Source organism: Setaria italica, chromosome I (assembly GCF_000263155.2).
Source record: "Setaria italica strain Yugu1 chromosome I, Setaria_italica_v2.0, whole genome shotgun sequence".
Classification (NCBI taxonomy): domain Eukaryota; kingdom Viridiplantae; phylum Streptophyta; class Magnoliopsida; order Poales; family Poaceae; genus Setaria; species Setaria italica.
The window spans coordinates 31036178-31043478 of record NC_028450.1 but is presented as its reverse complement, the minus strand read 5'-3'; the positions used below and the strand labels follow the sequence as shown (position 1 = coordinate 31043478).

Below are 7301 nucleotides of genomic sequence, written 5' to 3'. Positions count from 1 at the left end.
TGGATCAGTAGCTATCACGTACAGAACTGATTTAAGCATAATATCAATTCCATACATTGAAATCAGAGTACAACATTGAGATTTACAACCGATTCAACTCGGAATACGAATAGGATTCATGTCCCTTGGGTTAAATGACACACAAAACTCATATGCAGCAGAAACTAGAGCTTCAAGTCTTCATCTTCGATCTTCACCACCTTCCTACAGGCCTTGAGCGAAGCGATGCGACCCTTCCTTCAGGAATTCTTCATGATCAGTCCTCCTCTCTAAGTCCATACCTGCACACTCACGAACAGTCCCCAAGAAATAGGACAGGTCCACAACACCTTCCGTATGCAAGCTTTAAGTGGCCTAAATACTAAGGGTCAAAAAGTAGACAAGGAGTAGGCTCGGGTTTCCTAAGCAGTAGCAAGCATAAAGAATAAACTTCCATATCCACCATCCCAATCCCTCATCACATTGGGCACACCTGCCTCAATAGGGTCCCTATCACCAACATCCTAACTCCAGACTAGGATCGATGCAAAAGCTCCCTCTCTTCACATCTCAACAACTACAGCTGGATCCAAAAGGCAGAAGCGAGCAACTTCTCCTCTCCCTGACAACAATTATGGCTCACCACACTCATAAGTAGCTAAAAGGGGAGTTAGAATATCCCAAAACAATGGAGATTCGTGATATCATAGGGTTGTCCATGACTAAGGACACGGCTATACGTATAGTTTTAACTCTGCAGAGTGTGTACACCTGTACCCATCTCGGGGTGAGCGCAACCGATTATTAGCCGATTGAACATCACCCTACCAGGCAAAGACCCTGAAAGTTATGATACCATCCTGTTACTGGGCTCGGATGCGATCCCCCGCAGTGGAACACCCCGGTACTGTGAAGCCCTCCCTCTAGGGCCAGTCAGGGGCTATGCATAGGGGAGGCTATGGGTCCACACCCCTCCTCCCCCTAACACCGTCACTCTAATCTACAGTAGGTATGGTACGCACTTTCCTATCTCGACCCAAGCCTAAACCCATAATTCGGCGAGTGGTGTGCATGTTTGACATATTCCCATGAAGAATGGTGACCCACTCGGTTTCAGACCGGGGCAAGCTCCTAATCTCCCACAAAAGCACCTCACCGCAGAGGATGCAACATCACCCATTATAGGTACCACCACAAACTCCTATGCTCCTCAACCATGTACTCGCAACAAGTATGAAGCAGGGAACATCTGAGAATGAACCCCAAGCCCGGAATCTAACGATTGGGTTGTGTAAAGCTCACCCCCATCAAATATCCCAAAAACATCTTGTCCTGCAAGTTTTATCCCCACTCACGCTAAGAATCCTAATCACCATATCCCGCACACATGCAAGCATCGCAATAGCGTGTACAAGTAGTATAGTAATAGGACACATAAGGAATCAAGGCATGAAAATAGGCTCTGTAGGGTTCATCATCATGCTGAAAAGAAATAAAGCACTAGCATACTAATAGCAATGCGTAATAGGTATTCAAATCGAATGGGTGTGAACCTGGAGTTGCTTCCCCTTCGTAGAAGTCCTTGATCAACTCCGGCTTCAACTTCAGCTCTGAGTCTTCGTCTAGTCCTAATTACATGATTTTCATAATTACCAAGGTTCCAATTGCAAATAAAACCTAAAATAGATCCATAGAAGATCCAAATGGAAATAAGGACAAGTCTACTAAGTTCTCCATGACTTTAGAAAAATTATGAAATTGGTTTGATAATTTTTGGAGTTAAGAAGAATTAATTATGAATTTTTGAAGTTTAAATCATTTTTTGGATTTTTAAATCATTTGCGAAAACAAGAAAATTCCTAGAGCTGACACGTGGTAGCTTCTGATTGGTCCACGCATCTTGCTAACATCATCAGTAGGCCCCGATGATGCCGATGACATCAGTGTTGACTTGGTCAACGATCAAATGGTCGGTGGGTCCCACATGCCGACGTGGCACTTGGATAGCTGTAGGGGGACTATAGGCCATCTCTAGGTGGGCTGTAGGTTAGCTACAGAGCTGAGGTAGCGCACACATGCAAGCTGCGTGGTAGCGGAGTCAGCTGCCATGTGGGTGCTTATAGGTAGCTTTAGGTGGCTCTAAGCTGGCGCTAGTGCTGAAGTGTTGCCTACGCATCATCCGCGTTGTTGCCACCTGGCTTGCCACGCCAAGGCGTTAGGTGGGTGGTTAGCTATCAGTTAGGTACACGTGGCATTCATGTGGGCACCAACGGCTCAGGCAGGGCATGGATCTTCTATGGCCGGGTGTGGCCACGCTCTTATGTGGTCGCGCATGCATCGCGGTCTACAGAGCGGCCTAGGTGCTGGTCCACCGTGAACCTCCACGACGGGCGAGCTGGCAGCAGGGCGTATCGCTCCCTCTCCTCTGCTGTGGTTGAAGGCCGGGGCTCGCCAAAGTTCGTCCTCTCGGCGTCCTCAGGGCGGCTTACGACCCAAAGGCTACCGCCTAACCCTAATCCCTACAGACAAAACGTTCTATGGGGTCAACAGACAGCGGGGTGCGGTGAGGCGCCTCCTTCTCCTGCGGTGGTGCTTGAGCGGTGCCGGTGAGGTCGAGTAGCACATACTGGCTTGCCCCTCAAAGACCAATAGCAAGCACTTTGGCTTGCGGGCGCTACTCCACAGGTGCGCAATGCTCGAGACCTTCCCCTCAGGCTCTCATGGTGGCGAGCAGGCTTGGCACCTCCGGCGGGTGGCGGCGGCATGCCGGACGGTGGCTAGGCTAGGCAGTAAGGGCGTTTAGCTCGAGGTTAGGGTGGCGGCTAGCGAAGCAAAGCTCACCGAGGCACAAAGGCGTCGCCTTTGGGCCCGCCTAGCGGCTACGACGCTCGCCATGGCGGCACCCACGGCATGAGCGTGGCAAGGCCGTGGTGGTGGTGGGGCATCAGAAGCTAGGCTCCTGCAGCAAATGCGGCTCAATGGCTAGGCTAAGGTGCGCGTAGAGACGGTTCTAGGCCAGCGCACGGGCTCGCGGTTAACTGAGGCCGCGGCTTGGTTCACGACATCAAGCGGCAGAAAAGCAGAGGAGGGGAAGAGCCTGGGAACTCACCATGGTGGCTCGGTGGCATGAGCATGGTGCAGGGGTGAGGCGGTGCAGGTGCGCGTAGGTCCGGTGGCGTTGGCAGTCGAGCTCCAGCGGTCGGCAGGTGGCTTCATGGTGGTAGCGTCCTCCTCCTCAGGCTCCAGCCTTAGCTTTCCCCGTCCTCCCTCCCTCTTTCTCCCCTTCCTCTCACTTTCTTCTGGTGGTGGCAGCGGATAGGGAAGTCCCCTAGGGTTTCACCGGAATAGGGACACTAGGGTTTTATAGGGTGAGGTGTGAGGAGCGGCGTCGGAAGCGGATGGCGGCCGGTGATTCTCAGGATTGGCGCAAGGGGTAGCATGGCGTGGATCCAATGGCTCCCAGGCGCGATTAGAGGTAGTGCGGGGTCACGGCAGTCGGGGCACGGCTTTGGAAGCATCCGCGGCAACCCTTGCCGTGGCGTGCGCGTTGCATGGTACGGGGCGGCAGCAGAGCAAAGCAGTCAGCGAAGATGGCAGAGGTTGAAGAAAGCTGACAGGTAGGTCCCACCCATCGACGAGAGAGGAGAGGAAAGGGAGCGGTGGGTGCTTGCAGAGGCGGTCGGGGCCGGTTGGGCCGTTGGCTGGGCCGCAAGGCACGGGGTGTTTGGCCTAGGTGGTGGCGAGCTGGGCCAGCGAAAGGGGGTGAGGCAGGCGCGTTCCGCGGGCTGGGCATGGTTTCAGCCCAAGTAGGTTTAGATGCTTTTGCTTTTGTTTCTTATTCAATTTTTAGTTTGGATTTTGAATTCGAATTCAGCCAGTTAAACTCCAAATAAATCCAAATGAAAATTCACCTCACAAAAGCAGGGTTATGACTAAATATTTGTACTCCATTCCCACTTCCCAGAGATTTTTGGGAGAGAAGAGAAATTATAACTTTAAATTGCAACTTGATTTTTATGGCTCACTCAATTCAATCAAAAATTTTAAAATCTTCACAGTTTGCTAAAATTAACATTCCACAAATTTGTAGGATGTTACACTAGCACTTAGAGGATGGCCACACCAGAACTCGTGTGCTCTCTGCAGCGGGCCATTAGAAACCAGCTTACACCTTTGCCTAACCTGCCCATATGCTCAAGTGGTGTGCACCCAAATCTCAACTTGGGAGAATTTCAATATTCTTCAATATGCTCACCCGGTGCAATTTGATAATATTGGTAAATGGTGGGAGAAGGCGGCTCGATCCGTACCAAAAGATAAAAAACGACACTTCAATGGATTGATCATCTACACCATGTGGAATATTTGGAAGGAACGAAATCGAAGAATTTTCGATCAAAAGTTCTTAACAGCTCAGCAAGTAGCAACCCACATTAAAGAAAATCTAGAGGAGTATAGAAAGGCTTTTTGGGTGATCACCTAAGGTAGTGTAACTGCAATCATGGTGTAAGAGCTGTCAGGTGGCAGAGCCAATCCTTAGCTACATATTGCGGGTTCACGGCTTAGGAGCCTTAAAATTCTCTTTTCCTTCTTAATTGAAAGGCCTCCTGCCATTTATGTTAAAAAAAGTCCTCGTGATCTGATTTGGGAGAGACGAGAGGGATGGGGGCTGCGCCAATTAGGGGCACAGGGCCAAGCACCTGCAGGTTTTGGCGTGAATGTGTAGGGGGGTGGTGTCCAGGTGCACATGCACCATAGAGAAGGAAGGGAGCAATTGAGATGGCGCTTGTTTCTGTCGAGAGATAGGAAGGGGCGGCGTGGAGAGGGGGCGACGTTTTCACGTGAAGAGGAAGGGAGGGAGGGGTCGGCCTGGGAGGGGCTCGGGAAAAAGAGGAGATGGGAGGTGGGGCTAGATCGGGCTTGGTCCAGGTTGGATTGGATTTGGGTCCATTGAAAAAGAGATAAAAAAAAGATTGGGCCAACACCTTAGATGAACTTGATTCAAGTGGAAAGGAATTGATTCGAGTGATGAACAAAGAGAGGAAGACTTGGCTTGGAATTTGGGGATACATTTAGGTCAATGATAAAGAGAGATGAGAGAAGCTCGATGTGAGTTTGAGAGTAACCCGGGATAAGAAATAAAAGAGATGAGACAAGGTGGGTCAAATTTTATTAGGTACGGTTTCAGCAGGAAGAATTTTTCAACGAATTGATTTAGAGTTTACAGGAATTGGATTTGAGTATCGGATGGTTGGGATTGGATAGGACCCTAGGCGTGTTTGAAAATACTTTAAAACTATTTAGCACTCAAAACACTATGCAATCGGCATGAATGCAACAAACACATTTATATAGCCTATGTTTATTTAAATTATATTTAGAAGATAATTTATTTTCAAAAAAAATATCCATACTTTCTAATTAATTCTAACAAATTTTAGAAAAATTTTAAAAATCCAACCAAAATCCAAACTAGGGTGCTACAGATATTTTCTCCGTACTCCCGGGCCATCCCGTGGGCCACCCTCGGAGCCACGTTTGCCCTAGGTACGGAAGGGGAAGGTGCCCCACGGCCACGTTAGCCCTAGGTACGGAGGGTCACCATACCTTGAAGGGGGATTTGACCTCGACGCCCTCGCAGGTATCCCCTCCCAAGGCCGAGGCCCGGGGGTTCCGTAACGAGGGGCATAGGAGTCTTTTCCTATAAAGCCCTCTTCCATGGCTATAAATAGGGGATGGAAGGTTCTAATGGACACACAGAATCCTAGCCACTCAGTCCCCTAGAAACTCTGCTAGACACCCATCGTATCCAAGAGCCATCCACTATTGTTTGGGCTTTCCGTAACCACCAACACTGCCCTTGCCAGTGAGCCCGCCACCACGGGGGAGCGCACCGTGCTCGCCGCCTCCCTCGTCAAGGAGCCCGTCGCAGCGTCGCTGCTGCTCACATGGGGGAGCATGCTGCCGACTGCCGCCCCCTGTAGTGGAGCTTGCAACGCTCGCTGCCACTCCCGTGGGAGAGCACGCGGTGCCATCCGCCGCTTCTCCTCCCGGGGTCCTCGCCTGCCGGCTCACGCACCACCACCGAGGGGAGGAAAAAGAGGGGGGAGAGAGAGAATGAATGGAGAGAGAGAGAGAATGAATGGAGCGCTGAAGTGATAAGGTTGCAGCGGGGCCCACCATGTGGAGAAGAAATAGAAGGCAGTGGGATCGAGCGGCGGTCATCTCTACATTCAGCTTCGCGGATGTTTCTATATCAGTCATTTTCGAATACTAGTATAGTCTATAGTGCACCTTAAAAGAGCTCTCCAAATTAAATCCAAGTAACCCATGTTTAGCTAGGTTATATGTGTTGTATTATATTCATGGCAGTTGCATATTGTTTTTGATGGAGTGTATAGCAGCTTGTCTTGTTAGTGAAATGTTTTTAAAAGAATTGTTAGTGAAATACTAAAGAAAGAAACTATCAATAAATTTGTCTTGATTTCTAAGCTGTCAAAAATTTGAGGCTTGGTACGTCATATCCCAAATTAACAGGGTCAAGCGCAGCCTTTTTTAAAAATAAGGACAAAAGAGAAACCAGACGCAGTACTGAGACTACAATAACAGCACCAGGCGTGCGTTACTTAGTTCAAGATCAAAGTAAAGCAAAGACTGACGACACTAGGCTTCAATGCTAGCTAGCTGAGCATGCATGGTCTTAGCATCTGATTTGACATTGATCGAGTTACATGGCGATTATCAAAAACATGGTAGGATTATATTTCTACATTTATTTTACCCATACTAACACAGTAACAGAATATAACCATTCAGGTACGCTATTCTCGTTACAGTACATGTGTTAATTCACCATTAATTCACCATACTGATCGAGGTACCCATACTCCTACTTCTTACACGTCCATCCTAATTGTGACGCCTTGATTGCATGCATTTGGCTGGCTACTTGCTTCATATTCGAACGTTCAGATGGTAATGGGCGCGTGCAAGAAAGTGCTACTTGCAGCAGATCCATCAAGCACGTGTAGATCTCCTTTTCTGGTACAATATTCTTTTCTTGAGTTAACTTCTTGCATTCTTCCACGAGATGAGTATCAATGACGTGAAATATTTGATCCGGAAAGCTGTTTTCCACAAAGCTAATAATGTCCAGTCCGTCGATAAACATAGCATCTGTTGGCCTTTTGCCTGTCAAGATCTCCAGCAATACTATCCCAAAACTGTAAACATCTCCGGACGTTGATGCATGTCCACCACCCCCGTACTCTAAATGAGAAAAAGAACATGCGCACAAAGTACGTACGTACAGTTATATATAA

General features: G+C 48.7%; 1 pseudogene; it reads right to left on the bottom strand.

The window, feature by feature from the left end:
• Positions 1 to 6622: 6622 nt before the first annotated feature.
• LOC101759505 overlaps positions 6623 to 7301 on the bottom strand; it is a 3997-nt pseudogene continuing 3318 nt past the window's right edge.